Raw genomic sequence first — 15,902 nt, 5'->3', positions numbered from 1 at the left:
TGAGTTTTATTACTTCGTTTGTGCGTTAATTTTTCCATGATATTTATTTAGTTGTATAATGGATTCTGTATGAAACAACCCGTCAGCTGATCGAGTTTACCCACCGGTCTACCGGGATAGAAAGTATCATATAACTACGATCCTATTAACTCGATCAGTTTCCTAACAACAATGAACGTGATCCGATTTTAGGATATGCTCATTTTCTGTGATTTTCTATTGAAAATTATCCTTTTTCATTTTCTTTTAGGTATTTTCTAGTTTTAATTAATAGTTTTCATTTATTCTGTAGAAAGTGACATCATTGTTGATTGACACATGATTCTCATCTAAATCTCTTTATCTCTTTGTCAAGTTTATGCAAAGTAATCTGATATTTTCATTCTGTGCAGATTGTATTTTTTTACTTTTTGTGTATATGTTCCAATCCCGATGCCTTATTGGCCTACGAATCCTCAATATACGAAGATCTTGTCTTCCAAGCATCAGAGTATTCGGTTTGTAGTTCATTTCTCTTTTATCAATTCTTCCACTTTTTCCGATCCTTTGCTACTTTTATTCATTTGCTGTAATATTTTCCCTTTTCTTTCTCCTTCGCTACTTGTTGTAGCCAAGTTTTACTGGGTCTTCTTTTCCTTCTTTTCTTATGTCTTTTTGCTTCTGATCCTTTTTTATTAGGCTTTGTAGTGATCTTCTCTTTATGTGTCTATACCAGTTTAAACATATTTTAACTGTTTTGTTTCCTATTGGTTCTTGTTTGAGCTTTTCTATTATTACCTTATTTCTTATCTTATCCATCATCGTTTTTCCTACCATTTTTCTTAGTTGTTTCTTCTCTGCTGTTACGAAGATTAATTCCAAAATATCTTGTATTATGACTGTTCATCAGATAAATTTAAAAAAGGTCGTCTGCAAAAAATTTACCGCTCACTCGCCAATTTGATAGATGTACCATTGATGATGACTAATCGCATCATCAGGTGTACAAACAGTAAAACATTTAGACGTCAATTCATCTTTGTGCCCCCAATCCCTGCGGGGTGTCCAGTCAATGGGACTAATTGATCGTTTCCGAGTGTTGACATTGCCAGCAGGGGCTCTTTCAAATATTTTAAACGTCTTTTCTCATTTTTTCGCGATACATTCGCGTTTGTAACGAGAAATTTTAGAAAACTATCATTCGTTTTTTACCTCTTGCTGCGATATGTACAAACAAGAGATGCGATTAATGAATTTTATACTTTGAGAGGTAGTAATGGTATCTACAAAATAACAAAAGTACATATACTTATAAGTATCGGAGTTTAATATATATATATATATATATATATATATATATATATATATATATATATATATATATATATATATTGATATAATAATTAAATTTGTACTGAATATCTTTGTACAGATTAATTGAATGAAAAGACATTAAAGGCTTTCCCGGTCAAGTATTTTTGAATGCTAACTTATATAGGAGTACTATAACTTTTTTATTGAAAAAGCAAAAAATATGTTAAAAGTGAAAAATCATAAAGGATTCTACCGGTTTCAGCGGCGTCCCTTTGTTAAAATGACAAGTATTATATTGGAAAATAATGTTATAATAGATAATTTATATTTAAATTGTATTTTCAAAAATTAGTTCACAAAATTGTTTCTCTATTTGTTCTATTTGTATAACGAGAGAGAAATAGAACCTACTTGCAAACGGTCATTTTAAATATTATTACAGAATATAATCTAAATATTTTCTCATAAATGTATCTGAGCTAACACAAGCTTTCGAACTTTTATTGGTCTTTCATAATTATAAGTTGTACAGAACAATATAAAAAATCATACACCATTCGTCGTATAAAATCTTTGGTGGCATTGTCGACTTTTATTGGTGTTCAGAGTTACGTACGCGGTTTACCTCTAAATATTATACATTCTTAGAAATTCTTATTCAGCGACATATGCAGATCCATTTTATTATCCACAATTCAATCTCTGTTCATATCTCACACGATAAAATTGTAATTAATTTAATAAATTTTTTAAGCAGCGAGTTTTTCTTTAAGAAAAACAAAATTTTGATTAACTTTGTTTTTTTTTTAGTGTATGAGCTATAACGTCCCTCATTTGTACAACGCAATGCATGGTAGAATATTGCGTTATAGTTTATTGTTCAATCCTTTCAATAATACTTCATGTTCTCGTCTTAGGCACTTGAACATATTTCAACTAATTGACATTGGATATCCAAAATCTCGACTTCAAATGGTCGCAAAGAAGCCACCATTTTCAATGAATTTAAATTGTTAATAATAAAAAAAAAACAAAACATTAACATACAACCAAACTAAATATTTTCTTTAATACAAATATTCAGCGACACTGATGTCTTATCGGAGTTACTAAGAACTAGTAAAATTCACTATTTTGTCATGAGAAAGGGTATTATTAGCGTTTCTTCGTCTCAGTATATCAATTTTGCGATAGGAACTATTTGATAATTTTCTTAGACCTTCAAAGTATATAAAGTATAATTCCAAAATAATTTCGAGTGATCAATTCTAATTACTGTCGTGTTCAATCTAGAACAAAAGATCTGATTGAGTATATTCACATACCAATCCACTGTTTCTTACAGTTGAATGAATACAATCTATTTAATATGGATACAAAACGAAATTACTCTTTCTTACAAAGAAAACAATCCATAATTAATGTAATCAGCCGCATAAGGAACATATTTAACAATAGCGTAATAGAAACAATTATGTATATAGGATGGCGCTTCCATATTCAATCTAGAAAAAGCAATACAAAGTTTATTACAACTAATATTCATGACATTTCGCAGAACTCCAAAATTCAACGTAAATTGGTATCTAGCCCAGGGTAATCCTTGCACCTGCATTTCGAAAAAGGTCGCTACTAATGACAATTAAATTCGTCGCCGGTGTTTTCCTGACTACTTAGTTACATCTGTAGGTATGAAACAATATTTGTTTTCCTTGGAAAGTTTTAAGATTAACTTTTTAGGTAGTATTCTATAAAAGTTTCTTTTGAATATTATTGAACTTATCAAAGTGAAGTGCAGCATTTGCAGCAGGTAATCTTGGTTTACCATCGACTATTGAGCCTATCTTTTGATATATATGCAGACGTGGATACATGACTATAAAAGTTCAAGACACATAGAAGAGCTTCTGAAAATTCGTTGAGCGGAGTCTTCAATTGCATCATATAGCTGTCATTCTGACGTGTACTCTTTTATAGGTTCTAGACATATTAGTTCAGCCATTAACAGTAAATTTGTTACAAAATGTATTCTGTCGTATTTTCTATGAAATCAATAAATTTTATATACACATAACCAATTCAAAATAATCTAGCTCGTATTTAATTTTTGCCCAGGATTTATTATTGTCTGAATCCAATAATAATATAAATAAAAACATTGTGAAAACGTAACTTTGATCCTTCCGAACAGCATTCAAAAAACTGGTACCAGTAAAAAATGTGTTCAATTTGTTTAATCCTCTTTTAATTGTCATATCAACAATCCATCATGTGCGCTGACAATGTCTGAATGGGATTTTAAAATCACAAAATACACTGATCACCGCTTTTAAATGGATGGCGCATAAATTTAAATTTATATGTATATATATGGTGGGCAGGATGGATCCCGAAAGACTAACAGATGGCTTAGGAACTTTTAAATGCCGCAAATAGGTTTTATAATTACAATTAGTTAGATTGATATTCCATTTTATAATTTCTCGAGGGGTCATTCGTTGGAACAAACAAATTAATAATTATTGTCTATAAAATATCTGACAATTATTTTATTAGATCTTTTATTTGGTAATAGACATTTCTTGAGGCATTCCATATCGGAAATTTAAGATATCGCTGATAAACCTGCAGTTTAAACACCATAGATATAGTCAATAAAGTTGAATCAGGAGGTCTGCCAAACAAGAAATATTCCCTACTATGTAGACGAGTGGGGGTATGTTGTTGCGGGGGTAAGCCCCAAGCTGCTAGGCTTCGTGTATGTCCCCATTTAAAATATATTAATTTTTCATCAGGTTTTCCTGATCATGTCTATACAAGGAATCACCTGATGAGTTTCCAAGATCAATAAAGTATTCTTATAAAAAACGTTTACTTGTTTGAATCTCTTACTTTTTAGACCAGATAGATACTATATAAAGTGATCCGAGTCAGGGGCACATACGTTAATCCTATCCATAAAACCATGCATATAAGGATAATCTGATCAGTACCCTGACCAGAAAGTAATCTTTACGAAAAGTACACAAGAAAAATATAATCTGGAATATATGAGATGATCGTGATTACGACCTTTAAAGCAATCTTGATCAGGAGCTCGTTAGTAATCTGCGTTAAATCCTTATGAGGCCCTAATCAGGTTATCCTCACCTATAACTCACCAGATTTCAGAATAACCTGGTAAGGTCCTTATCAGGTCCTTACAAAATATTTTAGTCGGGTAGTTTAGTGAAATATTTCGATTCAGTTTCACGTCCTATACGACTTGTACTAATATTATATTTATCAAAATAATTCTATAGTTATCCGAAAAGTACTTGTAAGTACATAAGCTAAGGAAAAATGTTTTGACGTTTAGTTTCTGTTTTTGTCCTTCAATTGATTATAGTATCTGTTTATCCTTCTCTTGAAATTGTTACTATTATTTTTTCTCAGGATAATTATTATCTATTGATACAGTTTTTGCTTTTTTAATGTTCAGGATTTGATAGTTGGGTAGCTCTATCATTCAAACTTTCTTTGTGACGAGGGATGACATGAATTGAAGTATAAATTTTATATGTGACATCAAGGAAATTAATTTTATTCGATTTCGATTGCGAAAGTTTTTTTTGATAAGAATAGAATTTTGGATTTTTGTTTTCAATTTCATTTTTAGTACAGCAGTAGGTAATGCAATCACCTACACATAACGAAATACAACCATCTTTTTATTCCTAAAGTTCATTTTCAAATTTAAAGTGTAAGTGTCAGCTCTATAGCTTTAAAAAATTCGTTTTGAGATACCTATCTACCTTCGACTGAGTATCATCTAACTTTATCCCATTTTTTTTATCTTTATATACAAATACAAATACAAATTCCAATTACAATTGTAAGTGATTGAAGACTACATCTAACGAAACTTATACATATTCTTCAAGAGTTTTGATATCTTTATATTTATATACAATGCTTATATTTTCACTTTGATCAACTTTCCAGTTCCCCATGATGAATACATAGTTATTCGAAAGCGCGGAATACATTTTAATAATGAGAACATAAGTATTTTGTTGCCATAATCCCACAACAATCGAAAGTTCAAGATTATGAGTATATAAGTAAAATCAAGAACCAAAATGAACTTGCAAGATCAAGATTTTCCTAGTCCTGACGTGTTAGTAAATGTCAGTTTGACTATCAAATGCTTTTAGGTTAGTTTCAAGTTTAGGTAATTTACTGTGAAAAAATCAGCTTATCATATGTTTAAAATCGGTAAAAAGCATCAATTGTTTTATTACATTATATAAAAATTTAATTGATAATATTTGTATTTTCCTCAAGAAACGCCAACTTTCACAATCAGATTCATACACTCACAAAAACTGCCTCACCAAAACTCATATCAATCACGCAACAATCATTATAAGAAACTTATTAAAGAAATCAGAAACGGACGACGATAATCAACGACTTCTGTGGTTGCAATAAGCCACGTTCGGTAGAAGCGTCGTCCGACGCCATATTGGTTCGTTCGGCCCCTCCTTTCCTCGCTCAGTGGTTGATACAGAGTTATTTGGAAAGGCGGAGCCTAAACTCTATTCCGTTGTTTGATTGACAGCATGACTTTGATAAGAATGCACTTGTATCAGTACATGGGTGATGCCGGAGACTTTTAGTTTCAAGGGAATATGTTCATATCAACATCTCTTAATAATTTATTTTTACAATTCTACAATGATGTAAAAAATTATTATCATTGGAAAAGGTTTACATTTTATATTCATTTAATGGAACATCAATAGAATCTACTTAAAGGGGTTGTGGAAAGAACTTCTGTCTTTTACTCTCACGCTTCAGCATCATTTAGTTTGTTTATTATACTCCATTTTGTTAATACATGGATTGTACAAAAATTTATTTATGTATGTTGTATATTGCAAATCGAATTTTGTCTATGGTAGTGGGTACATTTTTTATTTTTGCAAAAAGGATATTAGTTCCAGAGAATTTACCTATAAAATTCAAGAAATCATATTAACAACAACGTATTAATGTTATCGGGCTTTTCGAAAATTAATTTATTAGTTCGAGGTTATGTCTATGCCTATAGAAGGAAAATCGCGGCTATTAATGAAAATTATTCATGAAAATTTATATTTTGTTGAATAAATTATTTCTTGGGTTGAGTTCATTGATGAATGAAAGTGATACCAATGATTAATTAAATTTGTTTTGAAGTACATATATCTCAATGTTTTCCTAGATACCTAATTCTATTATTATGCTATCCTTCTTTTTGTTCCTGATATTTGTTAGATAGATAGATATATTTTATAAAATTATTTTTTCTATTCTCTTCCCCTTCACTTAACTTCCCATTTCTCTCTGTTTTTCTTGCTTTACCGACTATTCGTTTTGCTATTATACGTAATATAATTTTAATTATTTGGTTATATTAACAAAATACCTAAGAAAAGAAACAGAAAATTTACTATTAGATCAAGAAAGAAGCGAATGTGATGTGGATAACATCAACGAATGGGTATGGCAGCGTTAAAGCAACGGAACCAATATATAAGTCGAATGACAGACGATAAAAAAGCAAGAGATACATCTCCAATTCGCACACGGAGTGGAGGTCGACAAAAGAAGAAGGAACCGGCGTTAGAAGACGGAACCTGTTAAGGAAGAAAGAAGAACATTACATTAAACCAGCCTGGATCAAACTCATATTATTTTATAATTTTTTTTTTCTCTTATTTCTATCAACTGGAAATTTTAGTTGTTTGCTAAAATCAGGAATCCTTAAATCCGTTTGAACCTTTGGCAATAAATATTGAAAGTATAGTTTTTGGGAGAAAACCCTTTCACCCCAACTATATCGTCATTCCTGACTTATCGTTTTATTTTTCTACAGCTCGCTTTAAGTTTCTACATCGAAATGCGGGCCTGGAGAAAATTGAAAAATTAAATTAAGTTTCCTTCGAGATGTGGATAATAAAATCCCAGGGGAAAGAGAAATGCTCATATAAACTATATTGACATGGCAACAAAACAAGGTATACTTATTTTAGATTTGAATGATTAGTTTTTGAAACTGAAAAGATGTAATATAGACGCAGGTGTACGAGGTTGACACAAAGCTCTGTTAATATTGCTGCAAAAGGTTCGAAGAAAACACTGGCGTATTGTCGTTTTGAATCTCATCAAAAAGTATGGTCATTTTAACTATGTTGGACAAATTTTCAACACGTAAAATTGAAGATTCAGAATACTTCCACTATAAAGACTTTGTCCCAAATCATAGTCAATACATTACCTATAAGATCTTTAGTTGAAGCAAAATTGGATTCGCTTGCCTAGGTAATTTGAGACTATAAAAATACACGAGCAATGTAAACAAAAGCACACCATTTCTCGAGCTACCAGACCTCCATTTTCAGCAGAGATAGCTCATTGGCTTGGAGTCCCCATTCGATGACGCTAAAGTCATCAGTATAAGACATGAAGATGAACAAATATCATTTCCTTCTTCTATTAGATTGAAAGTATAAGAAAAAGACAAAAATATACCACAGAATCAATTTAGTGACAATAGGTTTTCAATTTTCTATTTAAGGGTTCATAAACCATTGATTGTCGTTGCTTTCTTGAATGTAGGTTTGTAGAAGATAATCACTGGTGCGAATATGTCAATATGACAATGTAGAATTTGTTGACATAGATACGAGTGCCATTTGAGTTGCTTACAGATACTTGGAACATTCATCTTGGTTAAAAAATGGAAATAAATCATGAACATATTCTATGACTTCCGACACAGCAGTGTGCCGATCACCTCGTTTCTACTTTTGGTGATGAAGCACCATCTTGAACCACCGTGTTTCGTTGGTTTTCCGAATTCAATCGAGGTCGTACTTCGCTACAGGATGAATTTCGGGAAGGGCGCCCCAAATCGGCTGTTTTGGCGGAAAACTTAGATGCTGTGCGTTAAACTGATATTGCAAGATCGTAATGTGAAATACCGGCAGATTGAAGCATATTTGGGCATTAGCTCCGCTCGCATACATTCAATATTGCATGAATATTTGGCTGTATACCAACATTTGTTTGCCAGGTGTTCAGGGAAACCAATCGCAGAAGACGAATCATTCTCCACCACGACAATGCGATCTCTCACACATTAGTTCAGACAAAACGTTATTGAACAGTCAAAATAACATCGAATTGATGAAGCGATTGATGCGGCAAATGCAAAAAAACTTGAAAAAATTGATTGAAACGCATGCAAAAGTGTATTGATCCTAATGGAGAATATTTTGAGAAACAATGAAGCCATATCCATTATATATATATATTTGTTTTTATTTGTCTATCTCAAAACTTAAGTAGCAACCCTCGTATAACTTCACGAGCTGTGTGCCTCTACCCATATCGAATCACCTACATTTCATGAGAAGTTTTGACGAAAAATTGAGCAATATTACAAAAAATAAAATCAATTATTTCTCAACCAAATTAAAGTTTTATAATGATAAAAAAATATTTAACTTGATATGAGATGATGATATAGATAAAGCCAAATAAAAAATACCGTAGAATTATCTAAATCCACTGGGCGTTTATCTTGATCTAATGAAAAATACCCAACTTTTTCATCACAAGTGTTTATATTCATAAAATTATCTTTCTAATCGAATTAAAGGAAATACAGTGATGTCCTAACATAAATAAATTCATTTTGTACGCCCTCTCACAATGCTAGCGCTAGCTATCAAAAACGTTCACAGATAGCAGATGAGAAGTGCAAAAAAATGTATAAGACATTTTGATTTTTAACACGCTTATATAGGCCTGGTATGTAAGTAACTGAATCGTTGAAGTCGATTTTTGAGCTCTTCAAAACGTGGGATTTATTAGAAACTTCTTACACTTATTAAACACCGATGAAAACACAATAATTTCATACATTAGCAATGTTTCAATCTTTCTGGTAGTGCTTTGTACCAACTACCAACGAACGTGCTCAGCCATGCGCAATGCTTAAATTCATAATCGGTATTTTCAGAGAGGAAGCTTAAGAACCTCTTATCTTATCAGAGGAAGGTAGCAGGCGCGTAATTTACCCACTTCTTGGATAAGTTACCGACTTTGAATGAAAATAAATAATAGTTTGAAAAACTAATAAAACGCGCTTTGATAGCAAACCAAACTAATAATTGGAAAATAATATTTCACATCAGGGTAGATGGATTGATAAAATATTTTATTTTAATGTAAAAAAGCATATTTTCAATAATAATTTTATTACGACTTCACTTATATCTATCGATATCAAATATTTACATCAATGGACATCAAACACGCTATTATATTGAAATTATTTCTTTATCACTTTACTTTTATTTATCATACATCATTTTGCTTGTTATCCTGTAAGTATAACGATACGCATTGTTATAACGAGAAACTAACATAAATTAGTTGTGGAACAGTGCTAGTAAAGACCCTGTGTCTCTGTAAATAATTTTAAAACGTTTGTATTTTAGTCAATAACTTTTTGATAGCAAACTTTGTGACACCAGTTCCCTCTGTACATTCTAAATTTCCGGTACCAACGAACTTTTCCTCGAAGAAAAAATTTCCAATGAAGAATCCTCATTCTGTATGAATATTTTTAATTCGCATCTAATTAATTCTAATGCATTCAACAATTTATTTTAACAATTTCATATCATTCATATTAATTCCTTGATTTCGAGCGACAGTTTTCTTGGCTATAACCGATTAACAGACCGTTAACAATCGTTGGTTCCTAATATTGGCTATCATATTGACTATCATTGCTTTATTTAGTTTAGATTTAAACCGAGAACTCCATATAAGAACAGTCAAAGAAGAGATGAAGTTGATTGCTAAAGTTCGCGAGGAACAACTGCGAGCCATATAATCAACTGTAACTTCTCGATAAACAAGACACAGTCTACAGGCTCAAACACACCAGGCCTTTTGGTATGTACAATAAGTGATAGTTGAAACCCTACTTAATAGTTAGTAGCTACAATGGTGCGCATAAACGTCGATTTCTAAGTGGACCATTGGGAATACTTAGTACAGTAAAGTACTTAGTAGATTACAATGTAATAAGTCGGTTAATCATGTGATTAAGTGCATTGTTAGTATCGTAAAAAAAGTTTTGACCATATATTTATTCTTCTTTATAAGCAGTAATTTGTAATTCTGACTATAACAAGACAGTATACAGCCTCTTCAAACAAGCTGGCTATTAAATTATTATCTGCATAGCTTATACTAATAATCAAGACACCTTCATCAGAGGAGTCTTCGATAACTTTTATCTATGGAATTACTTGATAATTGTTTGAAATTTTTGAAGGATTTTCGATATAGCTCCAAAACTATTCCGTAAAAAATATTTTCCGATGCTTCGGTATAAGCAAAATGAAAAGTTATAGAACAGATTTCTCTCGTTTTTACCATATATTTTGGAAGAATGACTCTTTCGAAAATCTTTCTGACTAGTATCGCTGTAGATATCTGGGATATATTATTGAGAACCAAGTTTTAACATTAAATAAAAGAAATTTATTTCGTATAACAGATGATCACTTTTGATAAACTTTTTTCATGAATGAATATGTCAACAAGTATTTATAATATCGCAGGTGTTGAAATGTAGTAGCTCAAAAAGGAAACGTCAGCAGGAATTATTAAACAAATAGCTTACGGGTTAAAGTGATATACTCATTTATATTTTATTTTCTTCAGAAAAAGTATACTAAAGCCATATTTAATAGAGTATTTTCTATTTCAGTAATACTGACGATTGGCTAAGTTTACCATCACTAGATATCTTTCAAATTTTTAATAACGATGTTCTGGACTTCTTTATTTACAACTACATTGAAAATTTTATTCCTGGCACTTCGCATTGATTGATGAATTCTTTCATATCGGTAAACAAACAAATCGAGATTGAGACTAATTATATTATTTTTTTAATTCGACGAAACCAAAACAAATTTTTAAAAAACAATATTTTATCTCGTTGAAACACTTGGCAATATTGGAACTTTACTATGAAACTAGTTACTTTTCTTAGCGTATCTATGAATAAGTTTATTCAAAGTATAGAAAAAAATCTCTAATTACTTAAATTTCATGTTTGAATCTATTAGAGAAAAATCTAAATGAGTATACGTTGTTTCAGAAAATTATTGAAAGCTCTTGAATAGGTATATCGAGATTTTTGAAAAAGTATGTAGTACTTAGATTCTTATATTGAATTCTTTAAAGAGTTTTAATGCTTTTTCGTGAGAGCCATCAAATCTACAACTCTTCAACAACACTAATCGAAATTTTTCCTTTTTTATATTAAACAAAAAAATTCATCTTTTAACGTACTGTCGTAATAGTTTTGACATAAAAGTCAGTAGTTTAAAAATAGCTTATAACAATACAATATCATAATGTCATCATAAACAAAAAATTGTTTATATTCTTGACATTAGATAAGTACTTTTAAATATCAGTTGAATTAAAATGTTTTATAAGCTGAAAATAAAGAAAGAAAATCTACTATTTGGTTGGACAGATTCCTGAGTCTGACATAGTTCGGATTTTTCGAAATGTTTCACGTAGAATCATTTACCGTGCTATAGCCGAAAACTGATAAGAAAAGCAACACACACACATTAGTACCTACCATATCACAGGAATTAGTAAGAAGTGAGCAAAAATACCGAAAGTGTCCTAAAAATACTCCAAACCTATAAGCACGGATACCAAGATGTTGTCGTCAACTAAGGTGCATAAATTTTGCGACTGAGAGTGGACGATGAAAAATACTTCACACTTGGCAAATCGAAAATGAAAGGAAACTGTGATTTTCGGACAATATAGAAGAGTGCCCTAACAATGTAAAATATAAAGAGAAAGCAAAAAGACTCTCTGATAAAGTGTTCTCGTGTGCGATTTTGCCAAGAGAGATACGCAGACCTTATGTAGGTCGTGTAAAGCGGAAAACTGTAGATTCTGAAAGGTATACCTATTAACAACTGCATCACTAAACTGAATGATTTTGTAAGTCAAAATCACGTTAAAAACGATATAATGCTTTGGCTGGACTCACCATCCTACCATTATGCAAGGACAACTAAAACTTGACTACATCCAAATAACAAACTTTTTATACCACAACAAGATAGCCTTCATTAATTACCTCAGGCCTGTCAGCTAATGAGGAACAATTAGATACGGCGTAGAATTTTTAGAAAAATACTCGCAATAGATGTTCATTAGTTCATTACCAACATATATAGTTATTTTGTGCCAAAACTATTGGGACATACGTTACCAAATACGAATCACCTCTATAAAATAATAATTCAACAAAAAATATTTTTGGGCGATAAAAATTAATTCGGAAAACCAACAACTCAAGTAATCCGAGTTCGTCTTCTTAAACCCGAAGAATCCAACAATCCTAAATTAAGAATCATGGCATTACTATAAATAACCATAATCCTGTATCAATATACAAGAGATGAACTATCCTGTATCGTGATTCTCTTGACTTAGCGCCTTACAGTATCCGCCCCCCATCAATAAAAGCTCTAGCGATGCAAAATAACCTGTCAAATAGGAAAGAAGGAGATGGGATGATAGAAAACATGACATACTCACGCATGCTCCTCAATTTACTAGTAGGGGCGTGTCTACGATACATGAGAGACCGAATATGTAGCAAGGTTGCCGCGTTAGTTTTGTATTATGCATGTGGACTTAGTTCATATAGATTAATATCAAAGTTGATATAGATGATTATATACTTAAAATCGAATTATTTTTTTAATACAAGGTTTTAATTTAATATCAGGATGTTTATTTCTATTAAAATCTCCTCAGTGAGGATTTGATGTGATTTTCAATAAGGAAAATGGGGGAAAAATAAAAGAAATGAAAAATATAGAAGGATAACCAACTGAATCGTTTTAATCTAGAGCAAGTGACTTTGAGAAACATGGAGGGTGGTTTATAAGCAAAAAACAGTTCTGGAGTGAATATCATAGGAGAGCAAGGAAGTAGATAATTTCAAAAATCGAGCACACTACCGATTTTTTGGATTTGGCAACAGTGCGTTCTAGTATTAGAGAAAGATAGATAGAATCGAATGAAGCCGATCGCGCGCCACTCTCGGTTCTGCCTCTTAGGCTCCTACGATGATATATAGAGTAGACGACTTAGAATTAAACCGCGCTGGGAAGTGGCCCAGATTACTGAGACTTTACAGAATCAACTCCTAAACCGATATCCTGTACGGACGCTAAGCGCTTAAGACTTTTTAATACTTCCTAGGGATTTTCTTGAAAACCGTCGAGTTTTGCGATTGACGCTGATTTGTAAGATCATACCCTTCAGACGACGATCGTGTTTTTCTAAACGAATAAAAAGATAATTTCCCAGGTTACTTTGTTCAAGTGTGGTGTAGTGTTTATTGAGACTGTGATAGACTTGTGTGATTTTTTTCGTGCTCATCAAATTCCTGTACACGACTACGAAATATTTAAGGTTAGTTATAGATATATAGATAAATTTTAGATTAAGTTATTTTTAATTTCACTCTATTTTTTACTTAAGTTTATGAAAATTTCATATATTTTCCAAGTATTTTCATTAGAAAAATGTACATTTTGTACATCTAAGTATTTGTCGATGCTCACAAATTTTTTATTATCTAGTTAATTACGGACATTATCAATGTTTTCAGCCAAATTGAAACCAAAAATTGAATTCAAATAAGCACATAATTTGCATAGCTACTTATCGTCGCTAGCATGCTTCTGTTTCCATTTTTATAATGAAATTTTCACGCTTTCTAAATTTACAAAAAAGATCAGAAATCAGAATATTGACAGCGTTGTGAAATATGAAAGAAATAAAGGAAAAACAGTGTAGTATAAATTATGATTTAGTACAATTTCATGTTTTACATCTCATTTTCAATTATTTAAGTGAAATTTCACCATCTTGTTCAACTTAACATATCTGTTTATTATTGTTTATTATTTCTGTAATAATATAAATGCTATGAAATTATTTTATCAGACGATATTTCCCCGTCGGGAAATATCGGATACATCAACTGTAGAGATAAAAAACATTCATGTTTTCGAACAGGATTGTTATTTCAAAATGTGATTTGATTGTTCTTACTCAACTTTTCATGGAAGTAACTTTTTTTCGAAAATGTCAAATATTTGGAGACCGTTCTTTATTGCTTACAATACACTCCGAGATTTAATTTTTAATAATATGTAACCTAACAGAAAACTTATAATAAAATCTATTTTTAATAAATTAGTAAAGAAATTGTTGCAGTTGAATATTTTTTCAAATCATGCCGCAGAAAACATGCAACAAAATTCTTTAGTTTTTTATGTCATGTTCAAAGAAGGTTCACATACGAATAATAAGCAAATAAGAAAACAAAAAGTAATGGAAATTATGGCTGATATTCAAAATGTCGCCTCTTGCAATTTTCAAAACTTTATAAAATATTTTGTAACATCCCTGTCTGATTATTTATTCTTATCTTTGTAGTAATCCTTCTCCTTTCAATTTTTGAATATTGGTAGGTTTTGTTTTAAGTTACCACACATGAAATAGTCGAAAATATTCATATCGGGTCATTGGAGGCACGATTCGATATAATCACGCCTTCAAATCTACGTCGAATTATTTAGATTCTGCTTCATAGTGAATTTTTTCACTTTATTGGATAAGCTTACTATCCACATCTATAAAAATCATCATCTGATGAAGTTTATTATCATCAAATTATGATTACGGATATTAGAGAAATATCAAGTATGAATTGTCTTATCAACACGTGATGCAGTTTTTCTGTGTTCTTTTTTTTACGCCATCAATTTGGTTAACATTTTTTATGAAATTACTCCCAGTAGATCGTGTCATGTGGATTTGGTTAGGATATAGATTATTAAATATCTTTTTTTGTTGACTGCTACGTACCATATTAAAATCTCGATAAAGTTATTTTTTGTAGGTAATCGAAGTTAACTTATTGTGATACATGATAAATATTAGGCATTTCTTAACTTTTGATATATCAACGTTCATTATATTCCTTCAACAAAGATAGATATGATAACAATATTAATACCATTATAATATATGGTTTAACACCTTATGTGACCCCATCGTCGGCTCAGTAGTGCATCTACGTATTCGCTAATTTTTGTTAATGTTTCCGAACTCTTTTCCTCATCATCCATCCAGCGTATTTGCGCTTCTACGTCTAATAACCATTTCGATCTGGGTCTTCTTCCCAGTTGGTATTGTAGAATAGCCTTTGTCTCTACACTTCCAGTTGTCTCTTCAACAAATGTCTCAGTCACTTTAATCTGTTTAGTATGTCTTTCCCACGTATTTCTTCAAATATTTCTTGATACTTTCTTCTCTGGCAAATTTACTGTTGGATCTTCACTAGACCAAGAATTACTCATATTATTTTTTTTGTTACCCCTCACATTCTGTTTATTTTCGAGATAGTGACTACTTTGCATATTGTATAAATTATA

General features: G+C 31.2%; 1 protein-coding gene across 1 annotated transcript in view; it reads left to right on the top strand.

Moving 5' to 3' along the window:
- The first annotated feature begins 13,549 nt into the window (after positions 1 to 13,549).
- LOC130897448 (pituitary homeobox homolog Ptx1) overlaps positions 13,550 to 15,902 on the top strand; it is a 69,924-nt gene continuing 67,571 nt past the window's right edge. The window contains exon 1 of the mRNA XM_057806304.1: positions 13,550 to 13,869. The gene's annotated coding sequence lies outside the window, so the exon portion shown is untranslated. The remainder of the gene's footprint in view (positions 13,870 to 15,902) is intronic.

The sequence above is a fragment of the Diorhabda carinulata genome, chromosome 1, assembly GCF_026250575.1.
Source record: "Diorhabda carinulata isolate Delta chromosome 1, icDioCari1.1, whole genome shotgun sequence".
Lineage (NCBI taxonomy): Eukaryota > Metazoa > Arthropoda > Insecta > Coleoptera > Chrysomelidae > Diorhabda > Diorhabda carinulata.
Note: the sequence above shows the minus strand (reverse complement) of the source record. Positions and strands in the feature narration are given on the sequence as shown.